Below are 26,917 nucleotides of genomic sequence, written 5' to 3' on the forward strand. Positions count from 1 at the left end.
GGCACCATTTTTCCGCGTGTGTCCAAGAAAAGTGTCTCGCGTACTATTCAGTTTAAAGGCAAATGGACTTGTTTGAGAGATGAGAGGGTTAACATCAGCGGTACTTAGCAGCAGCGTGAAAATATTGCCCTGGGCGCCACTTCCGTAAGAAGGAAAGGAGCTAAATGTCTTCAGAATCATGGCTCGGCGCTGGATGAATAATAAACTACCCATAAACAAACACATTCATGATTTCAAAGAGAACAAGGTGTGGTCTAAGAACGTTTGCATGTACATTATACATTATACTCGTGCTCTCTGAAGGATGTCATTCGGGGACTCCCCAAGATAAGAGCGCGTCTATCCGGGCACAGGGAGCAGTTATCCGGTAAGATGCGGCCTCGTTTCCTCTTCAACTTCATTCGCCACCATTGGCCGACTGGTGCCATTTCACACAAAATTCATGACACATGCTGCCCCTGTTGTGACTATCACCCTGGGCCAGAATGCGGCACAATATTCTCATTTTGGAACAAATATAATATTTCACAGAGTTGTGAAGATTAAAACGTGACTAATTACCCAACCAGCTGGTCCTGTGCACTTAGAACCTCTATCACAGATGCTCTTTCCCAAATACACTCTTACAACACATCATGCATCCATGCAGCGGCTGCACTCAGAGCATGTGCACCGCCGACTCCACATCTAAAACACAGACCAGGCTGCACGTTGTCGCCTCTATGTATAATTGTCGTATGCATTTTTTTTTAAAACAAATGAGATGTTATATGACGTGTTAGCTTAGGTGATGTTCGGAAGCGCTTGTATGAGGCTAGGTCCTGCTCTACTGCCTTATGCCACTATGCTCCGCTATGCCACCCCATGATATCTATGTTGTCCTATGCCACCGTATGTTTTTACTACTCCACCTTACTGACGTGCTATGCATGTATGTATTCTCTGCTATATACTTATGGTGGGCAAGGTGCTGCTATGTTTTTTATGGTATGGATTGCCTAGCAATCTGCTATGTACGTATGTATACTCTGCTATATACTTATCCTAGGTAAGGTGCTGCTGTGTTTTATGGTATGGATTGCCTAGCAATATGCTATGTACGTATGTATACTCTGCTATATACTTATGCTAGGTAAGGTGATGCTATGTTTTATGGTATGGATTGCCTAGCAATGTGCTATGTGGATGTATACTCTGCTATATACTTATGCTAGGTAAGGTGCTGCTATGTTTTTATGGTATGGATTGCCTAGCAATGTGCTATGTGGATGTATACTCTGCTATATACTTATGCTAGGTAAGGTGCTGCTATGTTTTATGGTATGGATTGCCTAGCAATGTGCTATGTGGATGTATCTCTGCTATATACTTATGCTAGGTAAGGTGCTGCTGTGTTGTATGGTATGGATTGCCTAGCAATATGCTATGTGTGTATGTATACTCTGCTATACACTTATGCTAGGTAATGTGCTGCTATGTCTTTTATGGTATGGATTGCCTAGCAATGTGCTATGTGGATGTATACTCTGCTATATACTTATGCTAGGTAAGGTGCTGCTATGTTTTATGGTATGGATTGCCTAGCAATGTGCTATGTGGATGTATACTCTGCTATATACATATGCTAGGTAAGGTGCTGCTATGTTTTATGGTATGGATTGCCTAGCAATGTGCTATGTGGATGTATACTCTGCTATATACTTATGCTAGGTAAGTTGCTGCTATGTTTTATGGTATGGATTGCCTAGCAATGTGCTATGTGGATGTATACTCTGCTATATACTTATGCTAGGTAAGGTGCTGCTATGTTTTATGGTATGGATTGCCTAGCAATGTGCTGTGTATGTATGTATGCAGTGTCATTTGGTACCCCAGAACTGTGCAACATTGCCCCTCAGACAGCTCCCAGAAGGCCACAGCATGGCGAATGCGTGCTTTACAAAGGGCAAGTGACACCGAAGTGTGCTATGCAATGTTGGCATGTGCTCTATCGTATGATAAACGTATCTTGACTATATGCTATAGGAACCGAGCAAAAGTTCGTTTTAATTGATTATGATGGGTCTGTGAAAAAAGATGCAAGTCTCCAAATGGGGCTAGGACAATCAGGCAAACTCCATATCTGAGTTCGAGTGTGCGCGTGAGTTCGTGCGTGGGTGTGTGTGTGACTTTATAACCGTAAGCCTGCACTCACACAAGCGCAATTACTCCCTAACACCGAAGCTTCTTTAAATTCCTTCTGCACTCAACAGCACGATCCTCACTCACCACTGAAGCTAATTTAGAACATACTGGTTTTCCAGCAGGCACCCAGTCCCCCAGCATCATAATAGCCATAGAGATAGTTCTGGGCAAGACCCCTGGCCCATGGCTTTACTTCCAGTGGAGCATGGATCAATGTTTGCTCTCATTTGAGGTTGCCCATTTCGTAGGAGTGCATTCACTCTGCTCTCTCGTGGTTATTAAAATATAACAAGAATTAAGAAACAGTACGGTTCACTGCCAAAATTGCAGACTGAGCCACAACATAACATAGGGACGGGTGATCCCACACTAACACAGGCTCCTTCAAACCCACGGACTGGATCTAGGGATCCGTAAACCCTACTATCTAATAACCTGTCTACTTTTTTGTGGGGGCTTGAAAGCAGATGCCTTATCTATCTAGTCTCCATCATGAAACAATCTAGGGTTTCTATCCAGGATTTCCAGAGGTGATGGTTAAGTCTAGTGCTGCCCAGACACCTTGGTTCTCACTCTCCATGTTACTTGTCTCTCTTCCATTCCTCCCCCTCCCTCACTATTTAATGGCATTTCTCCTCCACTCTGCTCCTCCCCTCAGGCTCACCACTCTCGCTCTGGTTCTATCTCTTCTGTTCGTCTACTGTTCTCTTTCTACGGTCTAACTCCACCCTTCGATCAAACTCCCTCCTTGCTCTCGCTGATACCACTCTCCCATTTCCACTCCACTACTCAGTCGCTCTTCTTTCACTCCCCCCGGTCGCCCTTTCATCCTGGGGTATATTTTCAGCACTAGGATACAAATGCACTACAGCTGGCTAAGTAGGCCCAACGGTGCAGGATTATGAGAAGAGCACTGCAGGCGGTCAGATAAAAAAGGCCAGCATTTAACTTTCAACTGCCAAATGTCCCAATGTGGTCTACAGAAAAATACAAATATTAATTGTGCCCTGTGTTCGATGAAGACAGGGCCGAAAGCTTGAGGCCTAATACCCACTACATTACTGAGGCACTAGAGTGCGATTTCGCCAAAAGAGAGCTCCCATGGAAAAATATGGAAACCTGCACTTTTTACGGAACACTGAACATTCTAAAGATGAAACACCATTGCCAGAGTAATTTGAATAAAGATTATAATGTAAGGGTGGACATTGATGGTACAGGAGAAACATTTATATTTATATTGTGAGATTTTTGTGTGGCCACAAGTGTAAATAAAATGTAACAAGTTAAAAAGCACAATTTGTGTTCATAAGAACTGACTTCGGGCTGTGCTGGGACATTCATGAAAATCTCCCCCCCCCACTCCCTCAGATTCAAAGGTCAAACACTTCTTCACCACTCAATTTGGTCAACTCTTTGAAGCCCAACAGAGTCAGGAACGGGTGGGGCTTATGCCTGTGACAGAGGTTTCTGGGTGTCAAATGATGACCACTGAGTAAACAAAGATACAGCCCATGGATTCTGAAATTTTAAATAATATTCTAAATTAAATTCAGTCTGTGGTGGGGTGCTGGGCTGACTGACAGTTGACAGGCACCAGAGGATGATAATAATAACAATAATAATAATGATTATTATTATTGAGCATTTATATAGCGCTACAAACCCTCAGGCATCTGAGCACCCACTGTGTGCGGTGCTGATTTATCAACCTCGGAAGGATGAAAGGCTGAGTTTGGCCCTGCCAATTTCAAACCTGCGTCAGCAGGCTCTGCATAGATGTCAAAGTGAGCGCTCTACTGTACTATCGAACCGGCTACATGAGCATGTTACATGAGTCAGGTAGCGGAGTCATACCCTGTGCTTAAGTAGATTAGAAAACATGTGCTTAGTATTTAGCCTTGAAAGAATGTTAAGTTATTTTACTGCGGAATAAGGGCCTCATCACAAGTGAATTTACCGCCGGGATACCGCCCAACGCTATTAGCGTTACGGCAACTCAGTACGACACAAATTGTGCCAGTTCCCGAGTTGCAGTGGCGTTGTTAGGCCCCATTCATTCAGAGTCCATAGGACTCTATGGGGCTTTTCGGTGGTATTACCATCAGCGGTAATAGCACCAAAAATGGGCAGCAAGGGGAGGTTTTTACACCCAGCTAAAAGCTGGAGGTAAACCTCCCACTTTCCACTCAAACACGGGATTGGACAGCGCGGTAATGCAGCAGTAATAACGTTGCCTCTGCATTTTTACCACTCCACCCAACCCATTATGAGGTCCTAAGTCAACAAAAGCCAGAGGGCAAAAGGGATTATTAATTAAGTGGAAAAGATATGCATGTAATTAAAAAAAACTCAAGACTTTATGGAGAATCATATTTTGCTCATAAACTGAGGAATCGTAATAGATACAGATATGGGTCAGACCAATCTGGAAAGCACAGAACAAGCCCTATCTGTTGTTAGTCATCCCCTCAAAATTCGACGGCGGGAACCATTGTTATAAGTTAAAATGTGATTGGAGCTTCTTAGAAAAAGTTGTGGATTGGAGAGTCAGGATTATGGTAGCTTATTGAATTAGATACCTGTCTGTAGAATGTCAAGATTTGTCAGTTTTGGCGAAATCGAAAAAAATCTGCCATTTGCACTTGCAACCACATGCCGACGCCAAACACAGGTCATTGCGACTGGCATGTTCAGACCGATTTAGAAATGAATGGAGTATAACCATTATTTGTAAATTAGAAAAAAATGTCATTTTGAAGATTTTTATACTCATATCTGAGTTGTTCAGAAATGCAATTTCAGATGGATGGAGCAAGAACTCAGAGAGATGGAGCCTGGAGACCTGGGAACCAATCACATTTAAGACCAATCAAATTTAAGAGGATAGGCCTTGTTAGGGGGAGGAACAAGAGATGCCCAATCAGGAGTATCAACCAATGAGCCGGCACCTCATAATTTCGAAATGTATGGGGTGTGGTTAGGAGATTTTAAAACTAGATGCACAGTGGGAAAAGGCAAGAAAGAAGGTGGAACTAAAATCTGGAAAGAACCAGGAGATGGGCTGGGTCCATCCATAACAAGAGGCAGGCAGAAGGATTGAGGCAGTGGCCAACCAGGACATAGACCAGGAAAGGCAGTAGAAGGGCTGAGCTTGGCCTGCCATCCATAACCAGGTCCCATTGTGTCCCATCAGATGGCCCAGGATGCCTGCTGACGCCTCCTGTGCACAAACCAAGAGAGATTCAAAGTGAGTGCATTTGTCCAACAGAACAAACAGTTGGTGGGATCTGGGTGAATTAATATCTTCCTCCTATTAGTGTGGTGGGCATACAGTAGTAGATCCCTAGCATTGCCTACGAATGAATAATTTAATTTATTTCCACATAAGTAATGGAGCCTGGGGAGATCTTGGGGAAATTCAAAATCTTCATCATCTTTCCAGGTGTGAATAATGATATAGTCGTTAAATTAATTGTGGATCACCTGTTTGCCAACCCCAAAAATCCCCTAAAGGGGAGGGGGCAATTAAAATAAAATCACAATTGCTCAATACTCCCTGATCCTTGCATAAAAGCAGAGGGGGTTCAAAATCATAAACTCAATCTCTGGGTCTGTGCTGTGCAGAAAAGTGTCTGCATGGTTAAGTAAAGTGAAAATAAATGATTTAAAAGCACACTGTCTCTACAGCGAGTGAGCAAGGAACTCTAAATTGAAGTGGTACATTTTCACTGCATAGTGGCAAGGAAAAAGGTTTCATCATTTGTTGAGAAGAGTCTGTTATTAAAGGTTTGTTGTGCTAGAAATGAAAAGTGCACAGGGAGGCCAGAAATAAAGAGTGCTGCACATGTCTATTCTTTTACCCAACAGAGAAGCACTACATGTATTTAAGTTAAGACACCTACTCTTGTCATGTCATGCTCTAGGGTGCCACATTGATTATCCATACAGTAGGGGTATTAGTCCTTTCATCTGAAGTATTCTTTAGACCTGTGTTTATCTTTACCATTGACCAAGAGGGACTAGACACCTGAATGAAGACTGCGCATGGTGCGTGTTAGAGATTCTGTGATCTTTGGTTACCAATGAAAAACTGTGTTTCCAAATGGTCTGCAGATATGTGGTTGTCAGACCCTATAGTTCTGTGCATTAAATGTAACTGTTACTGTATGTACGTGGAGAAATTATTAGGTCTGCGGGAGGCTACGTGTCGCTAAGAGTAAGCCCACAACCTGGAGCTAAAACTTTTACGCTTACAAAATGCTTAACTCCTGGACATAAGCATTCCGGATCACAGCGGCGGGGGTTGCCTTAGTGTTCCCTGAGTGGGTTCCGTCTTCCATTTTACCCACCCAGATCTACTCTTACTTTGAGAGCCTGGTTTGAAAGTCGGTCATCTTTTCCTCCTCCTCCCTGACCATTGCCACCATCTTCCAGCCTCCAGGCGCTAGCACCCTGTTCTTCTCTGAATGGGTTGATTTCTGTTTATCCTTACTATCAACCACCCCCAATCTCCTCCTCTTGGGTGATATCAACATCCATTTGGACTCCCCTGTCACATCATCCACTCTCTTCATTGACCTCAGCACCTCTCTATCCCTTACCCCTTATGGTCCAACCCACTTGGCTGGACACATGCAGGGCACCCCCATCCACTCTGACGTCTCTCTCTCCCCCCCTCTGGTGACCCCTCTCTCTTGGTCAGACTACTCCTCCACAATGTCCTTTGGCATCTTGGTTCGCCACCTCCACCTACTCTGACGTCACCTGAGCAACCCCCACCTTCCTGTTTCCTGTCCCTGTCTTCAATAACTCCCTTCTCCGATTGGTCTTCTCCCACTGGTTGCCCAGGCCAATAGGTGCCCATCTTCCCATTCCGGGAGTGTTGACAGACTGTTAAATGCATTCAAAGAGGTCTAAAAATGGGGCTAAGCCCCACCCTTATTCTCCTTCCAGATCCACCTGCTATTTTCAATGGTGGCCTGCGTTGAACAATGTCCAGGTTTGAGTCATGGAGCCACAATGTGGCTAGTCTCTCACTTTGAGCAAGGCCTGGCTCATGTCATGATGGCGGATTCCACATGGAGCCTCCCTGCGGTTTCTCTGATGGTGAGCAAAGCCATTTCGGATGGCAGCACCTAGCGATCCCCTCTTAGTGTTTTTGTTGATGCTGCTTCGCCTAATGGTTCATTCTTTCTCCAGTGTTGGTGTAGGGATGCTGGTAGGAGGAAACTATCTTCCACCTTCACCTCTGCACCGCACTCCTCAAATATGGTGCGCCCATGATCCCAGGGGCTCCAAGCTCATCTACTCCCTTCACCTATAGCCCAACACCTGCTCCTTTCCTCCAACTCATGTCACTCTTTCACTTGTCCTTTGGAATGGACAACCCCTCTTTAAAAAGTTCTTCCAACATCACTGACCACTTAAACTCCTATCACCCTCAACCTTCGCTTCTTGCTGTTACAGAAACAGGGATCTCTCGTCATGATCTTGCTACACTACCAGCTCTAAACACTGGCTCCTCTTCCTTCTCCCATTCTCCCAGACCTATTGGGAAGGACAGCGATGTGGGGTTCCTTGACAATAAGGTCTTCAACACTGCCTCTCCAAATCACTCTGACATCAATCCTTACTATTTTGAATATGCCACTATTCAATTCCTCCCTCCTACCTCTCACCTTTTTCTGGCTCTCAATTGAGCCCCTGGTCTCTCTGCTCCTTCCCTGATCTGGCCCTTTTCCTTGAATCACTTCCTACCAACATCCCCATTGTCAAGCTGGGGACTTTAACGTTTCCGAGCTCCCTGCAACCACCTGCCTTGAACTTAAATCTCTCACATCTGACCAATCACTGTGGTCTTCAAAGTGTGGGGCCACCCCAACCATCACCGGGGAGCCCAAAGAGTATGCAGGTAGTGAGGAGGTACACAAGGCGATTCCAAAAGGTATTATGGTGACTGATTTTAATATAAATGTGTACCCAGTGAGACAAACTATCGGATTGGCACTCGCTGGTTCGTTACCTGGCTGACAAAGACTCTCCTACTGTGGTCTGATCAGAGCGCTGCATACCACGCAGTTCTGTCCCTTTCTTCACCGGCATGGTAATGCCAACCCTCCTCAGATACTATTGCTTTCCTATAAGCAGAAATTATATCTAGGGGGACCCAGAAGCAATATTTGTATTCAAGGAAGTCTAGCATAACATTTTCACTCAAGGGGGGGCTCAGCATCTAAAAGTTTGAATACCACTGCCTTATTCCCTCCATGACCAACATAACACCTCTGGTGAGAACGCTCTTGTCTTTATCTCTAATTCACTCTCCTCCTCTGACCTGCCCATTGCCCCCTCTTCATCTGATCACTCCATCATTAATTTTAACAGCTTGTTCCCTCAGCCTTCTACTCATCATCTCCCTTCTTTTATTAAGAGGAAATTCAGGTAGGAATCTCTTGTCGTTTAACAAAGCGCTTTACAAGTCATAGTGGAAATGCACGGTGAGGGAAGCAGACCTCAAGGGATCAATACAAGGGAGTGGGGAGCTAACAACGGAGGAAGGTAGGCAATTTAGCATCAAGGCATCTACAAGCAACCACGGGAGATCTGACTGTCTCACGTTAGAGGGGGAGTGGAAAGGATGTGGACCTAGGCGCTAATGAGGAGTTATTCCTTCAAGAGGTTTGTCTTGAGCTCTTTCCTTAAATGTAGAAGTGGGTCTGGTGTTGACATGGTGGTGGTTCCAGAGTCTGGAGGTGTAGACAGCGAAGATCAGTCTTCTGGCTCTTTCCTTTATGCAATGGTGGAGTTCAAGTCTACACATGTTCTTGCTTCTGATGGGACGTAGGCAGTGCAATTGGATTAGGGCTCAGGTGATGTAGTCGAAATTTGATGAGTCATGATGCAGCACGTAGGACACATCTCAGGGGTGCTAGGGTGGTTACCAGAAGGCTTTCCAGTCCAGGTGGATAATACCACCATGCAGGTGCGAGAGGACCAAGATTTGGACAGCAGACCTGAAGTTATTTAATAGGATAAAGGGCTTGATTTTACGCAGGAGAGAAAGCTGGTGCCAAGCCGTTTGTGCCTTCTTAGCTATGTGCTCTTTAAAGGAGTATTATCTGTTCATATAGAGCCGAAGTGATTTGCCGCAATTGGTCAACTGGGGTCTGAATCCATTAAGGTTCATAGCGGTGAGTGTGGTGAATCAGGGGATGATGTCACTTTTCCCCAGAGGGGAGCCCTTTTTCGTGAGGCTTGGGAGGTGAGGCCGCTAACCGTTATTCCCCCTACGGGTGGTAAACTGCGGGAGGACTTCAGAGGGAGAGACTCCTCTCCACCAAGATCCATAGTCAACCCCTCTAATATGCCAGAAACTACCAATATCATGTATGTATTCTTATCTGTACACCAGTAGAGTGTAATCATATCTAGGGCGTGAGCAGACAGAGTTGATCTTCATAACCTCAAAGTACTGAGAAGAGGAAACACAGAGGAGGCATAAAGATGACTCTTGCCACTCACCAAGGTACAGAGATGAAGATACCCTGAGGAGACATAAAGATCACTCAATGGATACGAAAGACAGACCATGACAGTCAGATGGGGAGGAGCCCAGCTATCAAGTATAAAAACTGACAATGGATTTGAATTGGAGAGAGTCCAGGAAGGAAACTGGAAACCCTGGGAATTTCAAACCTGGGAAGAGGAGAAGTCACAGCAGCAGGTCCGCGAGAAGCAGTCGGCGAAGCAGACCCAAGAATGTTGAAAACCTGACCAGAGAAGCAGCTGCAGGGAGAATGGTGGTGGTGTGACCTCAGCGAGGCGGACCTGGTAGCCCACAACAGTGCAGAGACTGACAGCTCTCAGGTCCCGTGGAAGCAGGGAGGAGTGATGAAGAGCAAAGAAAGGCAACAACCGCAACCAACACCCCAGGAAGAACCAGGGATGGGGCGGCCTCGAGAATGTAACAGGGCCCCCAGAACCTCAATCTGGCCTTGAAATACTTATATATAGGCACGTTATAAGTGACATATCACATATCACCCGTTAAGGGGTTGGGTGTAGAAGGTTGCATCAGGAGTAAACTCCCTCATCACAGTGCGTATAAGGAATGCATCATTGAGCAGTGCATCAGGAGTAATCTCCCTCAGCAGAGTACTCATAAGGACTGCATCATTGAGAAGTGCATTGGGAGTAATCCACGCCAAAGTACTCATAAGAAGGAGTGCATCAGGAGTAATCCCCCTAGACACAGTACCCATAAGAAGGAGTACATTATTGAGGAATGCATCAGGAGTAATCTCCCTCATCCCAGTAGTCCCACCAAAACTACTCGAGCAAGAGTTGTGGATCAGGAGTAATCTCCCTCGTCTGAGTAGTATGCTGATAAGTTGAAGGATGATGCAGACGAGGTAAAGATTAAACAAAATATTTATTGGATATAAGAGCGAGCAACAGGCACCCAGTCTGGCCCATCTCTAAGACCAAACTGTTCCAGAACTACATTATAACATATACAGTAAACCAAAAGTATAACATAAACACAACATAACTCCCTCCTTATAATGAACACCATGACACTCAATCACAATAAAAATCCTTAAATCTTATAGGAACTTTCCTGATCCTTCCCTTGACTTGTCCACCAACATTTAATTCACCACCACCCACACACCTCTCCTCACCAACACTCTTAACCCCCACCGATATCCTGCCATTGTCCAACATAACTTCCTGTTCTTGCTCTTTCTGCGTGCACTACTCAAAACCAGCCTTCCTTTTGACCAAACATCACCTCCCTTAACAATCACCACACTTCCTCTTACAGCCATAATCCTCTTAGGACCCAAAAATTTACTTTCTAGACACTTGAGTCCAGATCTAGGATTTTTAATCAGCACCACATCTCCGACTGCCCACTCTTGCTCCTTAACTTTAGTTACATCATCAAAGGCACCTTTGTACTGAGATTGGGTTTCTTCTATCAATTTCATAATCTCCTTGCGGTTCACATGAACACAGCCAGACAACCCCATCCAACCTGGACATAACTTGGTGGCTGGATGACGCCTCTTCAGTGACACAAACGGGGAAACCTTGGTAACCGAATGGGGCGTGGCACATAGCTCCACACCATTTACTTGAGTACCTCAGTCCCCAACAATCCAGCTCTCATGGAAACTGAATGCCCCCTTCAAAAATCTATTTGCCCGTTCCACCAACCCATTCGCCCTGGGATGGTACAGGGCCATGCAAGTGTGACTTATCCCAAAACGCAAGAAATACTTCATATTTTCAGAACAGAACTGTACGCCATTGTCTGTCACAATTTCTGAAGGGAAACCTTCCCTAAAAAATACATCCTCAAAAAATGCCAGCAATTCCACCGTGGTAGTCTCTCTCAATCCCCTCCAGTCTATCCACTTCGAGTGGTAGTCAGTCGACACTACGATGAATTTAAAACCATCCCCCAACCCCTCGATGGGACCCATTAAATCTATGGCTACTTTCTGCCAGGGTTCACTTGGTACACGTACCGGTAAGAGTGGTGTCTCTCTTACCACTTTATTCTTGTTGCACACCACACACTCTCTACACTCCCTCACCTTCCTGTCCACCTCACTGTCCATGGCTGGCCACCAATAAATCTGCCTCAACAATTCTTGGTCCCACTCATTCCGCAGTGGCCCCGATGGGCAATGTTAATACGTTTCCCTCTGAACCCTTTTAGGAGAACCACCTTGGCACCTCTTCTAAGTCTTCCTCCAGCCTCTGATAAACACAATTCATCTTTAACCTCATAAAAAACGGTCAGATATCCTTTCCATTTCCCTTTTAACCGTCCAACCTACCACTGTCCATTCCTTCACTTTATTGAGGACATCATCCTCTTCCTCTGCCATTGTCCATTCTTGTTTTTCCACTGCCTCCATCTCAATGCTGGCAATAATCATTTCATCCTCCTGCATCCTCCTGCAACACTTCACCAACCTCCCCATGTTCCTCCATAGGAAGCCATAACAAACAGTCAGCAACCACATTTTCTCTACCAGGTACATAACACATTTGAAAAATGAATCCTTGCAGGCCTAACAACCACCTTGAAATTCTGGGAGATCCCTTTGACCAATCTTCACCACCCTCATTTGCACTAAAGGCCTATGATCTGTTTTGATCAAAAACTTCTGACCCCACAAGAAAAACTTGAAATGCAACACAGCCCAAAACACAGCCAATTCCGCCCTCTTTACAACCAAGAAATTCTTTTCAGCACCCCTCAAAGGTCTGGATGCAATCCCTTCCTTTATTCTTTTTAATGCATTCTGACACTCATCCGACCACAAAAACCTGACACCCTTCTTAAGTAACTCCCTCAAGGGCATTGAAATGGTGGCAAAACTGTTCACAAATTTATGGTAAAACTCGGCCATTCCGTTAAATGACCTAAGCTGATCTTTGTCCCGAGGAGCGAGAGCCTTACTAATGCTTTCAACAAGACTAAGCTTAGGAGCAATCCCTTGCAATGATATTCTGTATCCTAGATATTCTACCTTATGCACCCCTAGCCTAACTTTTGGTTCTCTGCACAGTCAAACCAGCTGCTCTCAACCTGCCCAAAACACACCGTAAAATGTCATCATGCTGCAGAATACTTCCAGCAAACACTAGAATATCATCCTGAAGAACAATCACATTTGGGACTCACTAACACTTTCTCCATCACACGTTGAAACACTGCCGCAGCCGATGACAACCCAAATGGCATGCGTAAGTATTTAAAAATCCTTTCTGGTGCAATAAAGGCCGAGACATCTTGACACTCCTCGGACAACGGCACCTGATGGTATGCTGCTTTCAACTTGATGCAGTGTTCGAAATCACTTAATCTTCCCAGTCTTTCCGCGAACACTACCGGACACCCCACTGCTCATTTATCTTTCATTTCGGCAATTGAAATCTGAACTCCCAGACTTCTTTTGTTCCTCCCATCCTAATAAGGACACACCTTTCTTTGCCACTAGAATATTTGCCACACACTCCCTGCCCTTGTAGCTTACAACAGCTTGAAATTTCCCGATAAGGTCGATTTCGCTTTCACCATACCCACATGGTTGCACAAGGGCTGCTGACAGGTCCTTCACATCTCTTAGCAAGCCATGCTCGAAGGTGTCCACTGACACAATAGTCCATGGCAAAGCCGAATCTACTTTCATTGCCAATCCAACCCCATCAATCTGGAACTCATCCACTGGACCCTTCGCTCCCTCAGTTGACGCAGATATTTCGAAAATATGTCTCGGCTTATTTTCAACATTGGGGACAGATGGCACCATCTGATCACTGTGACCTTGCTTTCGCTCTACCACCCTGATAGTTGTCTCCTTGCACATGCGCACAACATGTCCCTTCCGCCTGCACTTAATACACTCTGTGTTTCTGTTAGGCAGAATCCTGTGCAGTGCCCTTAGGGCCCACTACACGCAATTAAGACCACAAGTGGTAATACAAGTTCACCTTTGGTACAAGCCTATACTACTATGTTAAAGTGGTAGCAGTAGCGGAGCAGCCAGGCTTATCTCAAGAGTATATGAGCAGTAGCAGAGATTACACAAAGGGACCACAATTACTGTGGTTCAAGCAAACACTGACTCAAGGTTTCAGGTAAAAAAAATATAAGTACATTTATTTTTAAACCATCTGTTATAAAACACAACCATTCTATTAATTCTAAACCACACGTAAAATACACTACAACCAAACAATTCACTTGGTACAGTATAACTCAAGTTAAGTACCCTATGTTTTAACAGACCGGTGTTGTGAAACAAAAGATGTTACCGGGAATACATATGCGATTAATTTTTGACAGTAATGACTCCCTCCTCCTGATAAAAGGAAAACCAAACAATATCCAAACTGTTATCAAAACAGTTCCTCTGAACCAATCGGATATTGTTTGGTTTTCCTTTTATCAGGAGGAGGGAGTCATCCTCCTGAACATCTTTAGTGTAGCCTTAGCTTATATTCATAGTGATAGGGACAGAGTAGGAGTTTGGGACAGAGGACAGACTTTTAAGTTATCCTGACAACGTGCACCCGAGTTTGAGTTATTGGGGAGGGATATCCCTATATAGTAGGATCCGGTTGGTGTTCTTTGAATATCATTAAAAAAGCTCTTAAAATGCCACCTCTGTTTCAGACTGTTGCTTCTGACAACCTCTCACATACGGTGTCAGCGTGGGAAGCGGAAAACCCGATAAAGAGTTGTCCCATGTCAATTCTTCGGTTGGTCCCACATCCCTCCTAAAAGCGAGAAGAGACCAGATTCCCTTTCCAGCAGAGAGAGGACCTCAATGGCCAGATTTGCACAAAATCCCTGGTGCCGCCATTTGGTTGGGTCCCATCTTTGCTTCCCTAACCTCCAAGACCATCCTCTCTGTTAGGAGAAAAGTGGAGGGGAATATTTTTTGTCCAAGGGAACAGTGGATACCAGGAAGGGACAAGGTGGTCCCTAATTTAGGTTTTGTGGGATGTTTTTACCCATGCATCCAAGCCCTACCACAAAAACTGTGCATTACTGGCATTGAAAACATCATGATGGCCAGAACTTCCCAGAGAATGCACAGGGAAATGCATGAAGAATAGGCTGCCACCCATTTTTGCCTATGTTGTGGGCACAGAAGGGCACTGCCTAAAACCACCATTGGGCTACACACATTAGCCTGACACCATTGCAAAAGGGGCAATGCTGATTGCCAAAAGCAACCCATAACTATTGGGAATTCATTTTCTTCAGGTCAAATATGGCTAAATTATGGGCACAAAATTATTTTACTGCAGAACCCCACCAGTGCCATGTGCTGAACCTGGATAATATACTTCCATGTAAAATCTCTTGTTTGAAATGCATTAATTCAAGACTGATCCAAAAAAAATGCATGCAGTACATGGTTTGGACTCAAGGCGGCGCTAGCGGTCTAAACTCTGACAGGAGAACTGCTACTTCAGAAGCTAATCAGCCTTCTGTGACAATTGGGACTTCAAAAGACTGTGGGTTAATTAAAAATCTAACCACCTGCTGTTCCCAGAGACAATCTGATTTGATTAACAGGCCAAAAGGCTGGGAAACCTTCTCTCCTCAGAAAGCCCAGGATATCACATGGTCATGCTAACCAAATGCAAAGTGGCCCCCTGGTCTGTTGACCTCAGCTTGCTGGAGCCCACTCAAAAGACCTTTTCCCTTGAATAGGATATGGTGATTTTGACTGTTTCCTGTCAACAAAGATCTGCCAGCCAGGAGAGACATGTGATCACTGTCATCCCCAAACTTTGGGGGCGGACTCAAACACTGAAGTACTTTGAATTGAAAGCAAATATATATTTTACAGAAACACTGATAACTCTTGGTAACCAGATGACAGAAATGTGAAATTTGGGGATCCTTAAAATGAAAACTTTGCCCACAATGCAAGCCCAAACTCCAATTTGTGTGATGTTCTGGGGCAAAACCCCGCTATTTATTGATACTACAGACTCTGTGTTTAAGCTAGAGACATGGGAATTTGCTGGAGTATGTATGGACAGGCCGTGTATATGTGTATAATTTTTAATGAAAAACCAATGTTGCATAACCCACTAAAATCGAAAATAAGTTGCCATTTCTTTACCCAAGCTCCCTGAAACGCCAGAGTCGGAACAGTGCCTACCTCATGTGATATATGAGGTGTGTAGGTGATGTAATTTCAACAAATTGTGTATCTGGGAAAGATGTATTTGAATCAAATATAGATTTGTGGGCAAACTGACCAGGGGAGGATCCTCTGACCCATAAACAGACCTCATCATGATGACAATCCATTTCCTTCCCCCAATCATGGGAGAGGGGATAATTGGGCCAATGACAAGTAGAGAGGGGCAGGCTTAGCTAGGCCCAGGCACACACCCATTTTCAAAACACATAAAAAGAGACTGCTGGGACAGGTAGAGACATTCAATTCCATTTGCTGCGGAGCATGCTGACCGACGACTTCACATCCAGAGATCCAGACTTCAAATCCATCAATCTCCAGAACCTGTAGCAGAAATTAACTCCAGAATTTGTAGCAGAGAGGCCTGAATCCACCAGCCGAATCCTCTTCAGCAGGCCTCAAAACTAACCAAACTATTCAACAGCCGGGCGAGCTGTTTGAAGGTTTGCCGAGAATTTTTGCAAGAACCTGTAGCAGTACCCAGAAAGCAGTGTTACATCCAGAATCCAGAGAGGCTAGACCAGCAGAGCAGAGCTGACCCAGATCGCCGTGAGCAGAACCGGTGCCTGATTGACCCGCTGAGCAGACAGAACCGCAGCCGGACGTGTTGACCAGATCCGTGACGAAGCCTAGTTCAAATTTATATTGTGAGTACCTAGCAGAACTGTGCAGAACCAATCTCTTAGTTAAAATAATCTAATCCAAACTATTTTAACCTAAGTAGAACTGCCTCCTAGAAATCGTGTCATCTGTCATTTTTAAAGCTGCACAACTGTCACCTGTCAATTCTGCAGCTGCAAGCTGTCACCTGTCATTTTGAGTTTACTTTAAATCCGAAAAACTACCTTTATTTAATCGTCCGTATCTAGGCTTTCCAACGAACCTAGAACCGACTTCCTACTCCCTATACTTTTCCCGTAATCACGAGACACGCACTCGCGAAATTTACCGCGATTTGCGATTTGGCCCGATTTCTTCATCTGTAGAAATCAGCAGCTTTTTGCTTCTCTTTACTAAAATTCGTTTGCAATCTGCTAATCATTCATAGAGTATTGTTAAAGTGAGCCTGAACTAATATAAAGTAGCCATCACCTACCCTGAACCTCTAGAGGGAATTAAAAGCAATTTTAGCACCTTTTCACTTCCTTGCAAACCACATTAAAGTAATTTGCTTGTGTTTAAAACTCATCCCTGTTTTCCCTAAGCTTGCTGGGAGAACTGGAACTGTGTATTGCATTATAAAGTGTAATTTGTTGGGATTCTTGAAGACTGTGTGCTCTCCTTCCATTTCTGGTATTGCATCGGGGGGGAGTGAATTGTCAAAAGAAAAAGTGATCATATTACCTTTTGCTAAAATCATAACAAGTTATTTCTGTACTGCATTTTATTCCACCTTGTGTTTCCTTGAACCATATAAAGCATTCTTTCCCACCTTGTTCTTCTGTTCCTATTCATAGTTACCTCCTGCTGATTACTGCTCATATTCACAAGTGTAATATCCATTATCAATTTATTTATAGAAGTGTGATATATATATTGTTTAAGTTTTCAAATAAACCTTTTAATTTGCAAAACAAATCTACTTCTTGGCTCAGTGGGGTCAGGGGGATTCTAAGAGGGGGGTGTTATACAAGGGTTGTCGTCCAGAGTACTGAACTGGATATAAAAATACATCAATAAGGTTTTTCCTCAGCATCCCAGACTAGGCATTGACTTAGCTGTAGTGTTGATTGAATATCGCTTACAGTTTCCAGGTAAATATTCCCCCCTCATCCATCAGGTCTTTAGTTTTATGCAACTCCACCAGCTAGACCATGGAGGTGTGCCGGACTAATTTTTCTTTCCCTTTTACACCCAGGAGAAGTATTACAACTCATTCTCTCAAGTCTTTCCCTTGAACATATGAAATTCCAGCATAGGGACTGAAGCTCACCTACAGGGAATAATAAATCTGGAACACCCAGTGAGGGGGAGTCAGAAATGGACCCTAAAAAATGTTCTTTTTCCCACTAAACTGGAGGAAGATTCATACCCCAGTGAAAGTCAAAAGGAGCCTACCCTTTCTTTACCCACTAGATAATTTGCTAGTTATCAGCAATCAGAAGTGGATTGCTTCTCTAACGAGGAACAGGATTCTGAAAACATGGGACACTCCTGATGACCCCACACAAACTAACTTTCTCATAAGAGATCACGATGAGGGAGGAGTGCAGCAAATTCTGATAAGCCCTATAAGCACCTTAGATAACAAAGACCGCAGGAATTTTCAAAGGCCCCAATAAGTGCCTTGTCCCATTGGAAAATATGAAACTCTAGTTGTTAAACCTACTCAGGACCATGGGCCTCATTACGACCCTGGCGGAAAGTGACTGACCGGACCGCAACAGCGTAAATAGCGTTTCCGCCATTGCACGAAGGAGCAAAGTGCGGCTAATCACGACCCATCGGGCACGAGCATTACGCCATGGCGGAATCCGAAAGGCTGCGATGGCGGAAATGACCCCAAAACGGCCCTTACCGCCGCCGTACGCTGCACCAGGTGCAATACCGCCACCCATCTTAGCGGTCACCGTAATGAGCGGTCACCGTAACGAGCGGGCACCGCAAATTACGGCCACCGTAAATATACGGAAACGGAAGTAAAAGCATGTGGCCGGAACGGGAAACAGCACGCCGCACAACTATAAAATCCGAATCCCAACACAACCATTAAAAATCCGACCCTGACACACATCCCAACCCGTTAGCAACCCCAGTTAAAAAAATAAATATGGGAAAGGTAGCCAAGAAAGCGTGTGACCGCAAGCGGCAGGTACACTTCTCCCGAGAGGAACTGACCGTGCTCACCGAGACCCTCCAGGAAAATGCCGCCGTCGTCTTCTCCAGTCAAATGACCAGGACGGCCCTTGCCAACAAGAAGGCCATATGGGCCCTGGTGGCACAGCGCGTAAGTGCGGTGGGGACAACACCCCGCACGCCACAGCAATGTCGCAAGCGGTGGGACGACCTGCGGATCCGCGTACGCAGCATACTTTCTGCGAACAGGAACATCGCCACAGCTACCGGGGGGGGTTCAGAGTCGCCCATCAAGTTGACCCCCTGGGAGGAAATCTGCGCCTCCACCATAGGAATGGAGAGCATAGAGGGAGTCGGAGGGATGGAGAAAGGAGTGCCGACATCCGGAGAATCAGGTAGGTTGGCCAAGAGAAACAATGCGAAATCCACAAACCACGAACATGTGCAGTACCATGTGACCCCATAGTGCAATACATACTTTGCCCTGACAGCGCCCTCTAAAAGTCAGAATGAACAAACAAATCAATCAAGAAGCCATAAACAACCCCTACATGTGCAGCATGCACCCCCTAACTGCAGGCAGCCAAATGAATGCATCCTCAATCCACACGAAAATGAGACCACCTCCAAGGCCCAGTCCCAAATCAGCCTCATGTACCACCCCAATGCATTTGATACGTTGCCATTCCAAATCCGACAGACCCATAACTAACGCTCGCCCCTCTTTACTCCACCACAGGGTCCGATACCAACGACGAGCTGCAGGACACCCCTACCAGCACGCCTGCAAAGAGGGCCAGGACCAACGTCCCAAGAGCCTCCACCTCAGGTGCAAGGATCAAGACACGGCAGCAGCAGGAATCAAGTGGCAGCACACTGGAGGGGACTGCAACAGGCACCCCAGCAGCCAGCAAGTCCACAACCCCAGCACCACAGGTCCCCCCAAAGAACGTATCTGATGGCACTGCCTCTGGTGGTAGCAGCACCATAGGTGACACAGCTGTCATGCCAGCATGCTCCGACACGGAAAACAGTGCTGGCGACGTAGGTACCATCCATGACCTTTCCCAATCCCCCTGCATGTTCCATCCCCTACACCATGACGAAACCACGCAGGGGCACCCTGAAGACGACGACTGGCCAACCCCCACAAGTCCTGTGCCAAGGCAACATGTGTTGAGCAGCCCCCCTGTCACACCACCGCAAATGTCCATGGCCCAGCAGAGGCAACAGTCCCTCGACCTGCTGATCGAGCAACAGCAGGAAGTGTCCACGCTACTCAAGGACCATGCAAATGAATGCGGGGGTTCCAGGGCAGCCATGGAAACATCCACCGAGACACTCAGGGCACAAATAGAGAAAAGTAGTGAGAGCCTCAGGGGAGAAATGGAGAGAAGCACCGAGAGCCTGAGAGCACAAATGGAGAAAAGCACCGAGAGCCTGAGAGCACAAATGGAGAAAAGCACCGAGAGCCTGAGGGGGGAACTGCATGCGACGTCCAAAGACGTTTGTGCTGAACTTGCTGCTGTGCGCCGTGTGCTCTCGGAGCTCTCACAAACCCTCAGAGACATGCATGGACGCGAGCAGGCAGAGACATCATCCGTGGCAAGTTCCGTCCAGGGCAGCCCCCAACGCAGATCTGGCAGGAACCTGCGCTCCACGGGCAGGGGTGCCCCTGATACCCGTAGAGGGGGCTTGCAATAGCGTCCAACCACGGACAGCATGCATATTTGGACACTGGTGTTGGGGGGGGAGGTAGTAGGGTGGAGGGGGTGTGTTGGGCTTCACTGGGTGGCGGGTCCATAGGGTGTATAAATCAAATCACATTAACAATACAGCATCTCATTATCATCCAATGACATGTGTGGACATTGATATTTGCGTACGAGGCCTTCATAGGCGTACAGTCCACAATGTGCCTGTACTACACACACACAGTGCCACAGGTCCCCTTTCCGTGTAATAGGCACCATGCGTGGTTGCTAGAAGCATGCATCTATGATGCTCTGTCGGATTGCACGTGCATCCTGTGCCTCATGGACTCCTTGAGGTGCCTCCACATCCCCACCCTCATCATCATCATCATCTTCAGGTGCATGCAGTACAGCGTCAGGGGGCATGGGCACATTCCTACGTATGCACATGTTGTGCAGCATGACACATGCCATGACCATCTTAGAAACCTTCTCATGGCTGTACATGAGTGCCCCGCCAGACCTGCTGAGGCTGCGGAAACGAGCCTTCAGTAGGCCGAATGCCTGTTCAATGACCACACGGGTACGTGAGTGGGCATGGTTGTAGTCCTCCTCATGCTCGTTCTGTGGGTTCCGGATTGGTGTAAGGAGCCATCTCTTCAGTGGATACCCGGCATCACCTGTATGAGACGAATAAAGGGTGTCAGTGGAATGATAGTGCTAAGTAGCCCCCCCCCCCCCTGCAAGGTCATTGACGCATCAAATGGGCCACGATGTCATGCATGGAATGAGACTCACCGAGTAGCCAGGATCTGTGCCCTGCGTGTCGCTCCATGTAGCATGGTATTCTTGTGTTCCTCAGGACCATAGAATCATGGGTAGATCCTGGAAATCTGGCACAACAATGCGTAAATATCTTGTTGGAGTCACACACCATTTGCACATTGATTGAATGAAATTGTTTCCGGTTGCGGTACTGGACCTCCATGGCATGTGGGACAACCAATTCAACATGGGTGCAGTCGATGGCACCAATGCAACCCGGGATGCCGCCAAGTGCATGGAATCCCACTTTAGCGTTGGTAATCTCCTGGTACGTGCGTGGTAGTGTGATGTGGTCGTCGGCGTGCTTCAGGAGGGCATCGTGCACTTGGAAGAGTGTCCGTGAGAACAGTGGCTGTGAAATGCCATGCAACTGTCCCACTGTGTGCTGGTAGGTGCCTGTGGCCAGGAAGTGGAGTGCAGACACCACCTTCAGTAGGGGTGGGATGGCGGTTGGGCTATCTATCATGCTCACGAGGTCAGCATGTGTCATGTCCACAATGGCGATTATGGTGTCCCGGTCCAAACGGTAGAGGGTGTGGATCTGCTCAGCAGTGAGGTTGAACGGATCGGCTCGGAGGCGTGGGATTGCGGGCCGCCTGCGTGGTGGTAGTGGCAGTGCTTGTGGGCCTTGCTGACCCTGCCTTGCCCTCCTCCTCCTCCTTCTCCTCCGTCTCCCCTGTGCGCCCGGTTGTTGTACCTGTTGTTGTTCGTCGTCTTCTTGTAGTTGTAGCACTTGCAGTGCTATCTGGTCCCCCAGGCCCAACATCGCTAGTCCTGCCGGTAGCATTTTGGAGTGGGAGTGGTTGTGGGAGGGGTTTGGGTCTGCTATATATGTGCTGTCGGCCTGTATGGCCTCCACCTGTGCTGATTGAATGATTCTGTGGCAGATGCTATCCCTTCTGGCCGAGCACGTCCCGCACGTAAGGCTGCATTTGGCCGCATGGCATCTTGGGATTGGAATCATGTATCTAATCCCGATGGCAGTGTGATGTACTTTGACTGATCTTCATGGTATGCTCCCATTGTTACACATGCTATGATTGCAGCCGCTTACATACCTGTGAAGAGTCAGTGGTATGTAGGGCTCGATCGATGGCCGACCCTCATGCAGCACAGTAACGTACTTCACCGACGGGCGTGGCGTCCCATTTGTGATTGCAGCCAGTTAGCATCATGACACACAGCCGCACTACATTGATGTAATTGTGAATGCAAGCGTTCACAGAAGCCTTTTCGACGTAATGTTGCAAGTGAGGAATTCGAAGGCCAGCATTTTGGGTTTTGAAGTAGCGGCGAGGATACGCCCACAGGTCTGGCTGGAAATGTAACGTTCTATTGTAGAATGTCCTTGGGACATGGCCCATAACGAGCAGGCAATGAATGATATGAATTGAATGGGATGCGCAATAGCGTAGTGGACGATAAGGCAGGACGTTCCCAAATCCATCTTGCTTCACAACACTACAGATCCGGCCAGGGGCACAGTGGTTTTTGCGGACTGCATTACGCACAGACGCGATGGAAGTTTCACATATTATGTGAGTGAATATTCATGCGTTTTCATTGCGGGATGAGGGAATGATGAATGGATGCATGGACTGATGATTCCGTTTAGGGTCTGCCATGTACATGGGTTTTTTGATTCACTCCCCTTCCCCTGCGTTATGTGATGCAAGGCTGCCATAGTGGGACATACGTCTATCTGCCCTTGTCGGATCCTCCCTGTCTCGACGCGCCTTCATACACTTGTGTCTAGGCACGTTACTAATCCCATGTCATGGGTTCTATCTTGACGGACGCATGCACAGTAACCGACGTTGCCAATGGTGTATTTAGCTCGATTGGTTTCGTTATGATTCGATACTGATTTAGGGGTGTGTATATTCCTTTGGAGTGGGCTAGCATGCATATGGGTGTGGATTTGGTGTGTTGAATGAAGATTGTAATGCATCATGAGTCCCGTAATGCAATCGGTTAATTTGTGTTTCTTTTGGGTGACAGGTATCTCCTGCCCTATTGCAGATGCCATCTCTACGCCACTCCTCCAGATGGTTTTTACTCTCGACTCCTGCAGCTTCGGGTGAATCAGTGGAGCACCATTTCGATCTTATGGGACGATCGCCAATGGGCCACATGCCCTTACGCTGTACTGGTGGCTAGGTGCAACATTTCGGCCTTTCAGCTCGGCTAGTGCCTGCCTCATGGGACGGACCTGCGGTTCTTGCCGCTTCCATGTTGCCTTTTGGAACGTTGATGTAGGCCCTGTGTGCCATGATGGTACAGGGCGTCACACAAGTGGAAGCCGGTCAATTATTGCAGATGCAGCCCTCGGTGATGATGGTTGTTTTGGTGGTATTTTGCAAATTGCTGTGGGGCCTTTGTCATTTGGATGTGCATTTAAATTGTATTCCGATATTTGTCGTGTTGCGTTGTTCTTTGCAGGTGATGTGGCGATTTTCGCTTTGTGGCGGTATGTATTGCGAGATGATCTGCATTGTGTTCCGCCTTCTGAGTTGAGTTGTGTGGTACAGTACTGGCCGCGTTTGCCTACGTAGCACAGTATGGTCACGGATAGGGGCTGCCATTGTGTCTGTTTACATGATGTGCTGTTCAGGGGCGGGGGATTGGCTTTTGGCCGACTGGTGCCTGTCAGCCAGGTCGATTGGTGGAATGATGGGTTGTTCAGAATGTGGCTGGTCACAGGTGACTGTGTTTGCGTGCGTTTGTTGGAGGGGGACTGGGGTCATGTCCATTGGAATAGCTTCTGTATTGATGCCATCTGTGCCCTGCAGCTCCCATCGGCCCCTCTTGGGATGAGCCTGGCTGCTCAGTCACTCTGCCAACTTGTGTGGTACATGCTTCTGCTGATGGTTGGTTTGTTTACTGGCATGAGTACAGGGCTGGTGCAATCCCCCTCAGGATGCTGTTTTGGATGTTGCCTTGCGCTGGTGGCAAGCGATGGGGGACTACTGTTGTTTTGTGTCATGTGTTCTTGATTTTCATTTTGATGTATTGTACCTTCACATGCCTGTGCTGCGTCAGTACGGCTATGGTGACATGCCGTACATGGATGCCCACTCACGGGGCGCTTTGAGCCCCTGCATGCTTTTCTACGTTGGCATGCATGGGTGAATTGTGGATTTCACTGGTTGCATAGTGTGAGTACATTGCGCCTGCCAGGAGTTGTGCAATGAGGCCAGGGAGTGGAGTACAGGCACTCAGTGGGCCATTTACGGTTGGTTCACGTTGCCGTATTTCTCGCCATGGCGGAATGGTACTTTACGACGTGCTTGATGGCGTTCAGTACATGTCCGCTAGGGTCAGAATTCGCGTACCGTTGCGCCATGGCGGTGATTCCGGTTTTGCAAGCCGCGCGTGCGCGTACTTGGTGCAGTTAGCGTTGCCGTTCACTGCGGTGTCGCTAATGGCATCGTACTTTACGGTGACGGGTCATGATCGCAACGAGCGGTGTTCGATGGCGGTATTGCATTTCCGCCATCATTTTTCCATTTCCGCAAGGGTCGTAATGAGGCCCCATGAGTGTTACTCGTGTGGAGAGAGGGGTCATCCGACTAGACATTGGGGGTCATTACGAGGTAGGAGGTAGCCATGCCGCCCTTTACCGGGTCCCGGGTCCCGGGTCCAGGTTCCTTGACTGAGGAATTACCGGCCCATTCCGACCTTGGAGGGCCCGATAATTCCTCATTCAAGGAACCCAGACCCTGAACGTCCCCATTCCCATTCGAGCCCCCATTGGGCTCAATGGGAATGGGGAGCATGCTAATAACTGGCCCGTTAATAACGGGCCCATTGTTAGCATGCTGGTCTCCTCGCGGGACCCGCTACGGACGCCTGGTTTTACCAGGCGTCCTTACCGGGTCCCACGAGGAGACCTTGTAATAGGGCGATAAGGGGTTGACGGCTCCGGCACCTTTACCGGCGTCGTTAACCCCTTACCGCCTAGCTCGTAATGACCCCCATTGTCCCTCAAACTTCTTATCTCTTCTTTGCACAAAACTAAACATCCAGTTGTGTCTATCTTATGTGCCCAGACATCACTCACAAATTTAGATTCTGAAGCAAAGGTAGAGCGTGTAACCCCTACAAGAGAAAAAAAGTAAGACGAGCAAAGGTAAAAACAAATACCTTTATGTGGGAGGCAACAAAACACCATCTATAGAGTCCCTTTTACCATTCAAAATCAAAAGGTTTGGTCTCAACTAGATAGTGGTGGTAAGGGGTGTGCTACATGCCCAGAGTGAGTACCTCTGGGATGGACAGAAACACCAAAGAAGAAGGCCCAATGCATCCATGGCCACACTAAGAAGTACCCCCTAAATTAAAATACCTATCACTATCTTAAGGAAGGAGATGTGCGTCCCTGTAGTGTAATTCCTAAACTACCGGCCCAGTTAATCATAGGTGGCGACATTCCCCAATTCCATCAGTGAATGTACAAAATCACCCAGATAGACCTTAAAGTAAAATCTTTAGGTTCAATTAACCCTACACATAAGGAAAGCCCTTGGATTCGAAATAAAGGACCACATATTTGGGATTGGGAACAAGAACAAAATATCTTGGATGATAAGCCTTCTTTTCCGGCTATAAAATCAGATGGGGAAGGCAATATCACGAAGGGATGTGACGAATCATGGGATAACGTCACTTCTTCCCAGAGGGGAGCCATTCTTTGTGAGGCTAGCTAGGTGAGGCCGCTAACCGATATTCCACGTAAGGGTGATAAAAAGCAGGAAGAGCTCACAGTGAGAAACTCCACTACTGGTGATAGGGACTCCCATTCCATACAGAAACTCCCTAACCCTCTTTTCATCAAAGCACCAAGATCCATGGTCAACTCCTTGAGTTTGTCTGAAAATAGTAATATCATGTATTGTGAAGTTCTTATCTGTACACCAGTAGAGTGTAGTTAAATCCAGGCTGTGAGCAGACAGGTATTCAAACAAAATAAATTGTCCCCTTTCCCATCTATGGATTTGTAATGGTGCCCTTCCTTTGATTAGGTGGGGCACAAGCTTGTTCCTACCTTGTCCTTGCTTGAGCCGTCATGCAGTAGTGGGCAGGGGACTAATGAGGAGCTAGTAACGCTTCTATGTATTCGTTACGTCTGAGTCTGCTTATTGAAACAACTTCAGCCAAACGTATAATAATATGTGCTTCATATGCAAATAAATAAAGTAAGGTAAAAAAAGATCAAAGCAGTCAAAGTATGTGGTGCAATAACAATTATTAACAATGGCACGTACATTGAGTGTGGACAAAATAAATCACATTCAGCTTCTTGTACTTAATTCTGTAGTCAAAAAAGAAAGACATATGTACAACCCTAATTATTTACTATAACATATTTACAATGACATACAACGAAAAAATCAAATCAGACAAATATATTTAAGACTCCACATTCATTCTGTGGAGCAATCTCCTAGATCATTTTCAGTTTAGCAGGATTTTTGACTGAATTATTTCTGGAGGTGAAAAACAGAACCAATTTTGTGTTGCTTTCACCAGATTCCTACAGTTACTAAACTCCTGTTTAGACTGACCTTAGAGGCCTGGGTCTTGGACTTTCAAGATATCTTAATGTTAGCCAATGTGTTCAAAAAGGATAAAGTATCACACTATTGGAAGAAAAAGTGGGAGACA

General features: G+C 46.4%; 1 protein-coding gene across 2 annotated transcripts in view; it reads left to right on the forward strand.

Annotated features, from left to right (window-relative positions):
* Positions 1-26,917, forward strand: part of LOC138566825 (diamine acetyltransferase 1-like) — a 355,000-nt gene that overhangs the window by 92,472 nt on the left and 235,611 nt on the right. Inside the window, exon 1 of one of the 2 annotated variants that reach the window (XM_069644511.1) lies at positions 282-367. The exons of the other annotated variant lie outside the window; for it this stretch is intronic. The gene's annotated coding sequence lies outside the window, so the exon portion shown is untranslated. Of the gene's footprint in view, positions 1-281; positions 368-26,917 lie in introns of those variants that run through there. 2 annotated transcript variants of the gene reach the window in all.

The sequence above is a fragment of the Ambystoma mexicanum genome, chromosome 1p (assembly GCF_040938575.1).
Source record: "Ambystoma mexicanum isolate Mex_15411 chromosome 1p, UKY_AmexF1_1, whole genome shotgun sequence".
Classification (NCBI taxonomy): Eukaryota; Metazoa; Chordata; class Amphibia; order Caudata; family Ambystomatidae; genus Ambystoma; species Ambystoma mexicanum.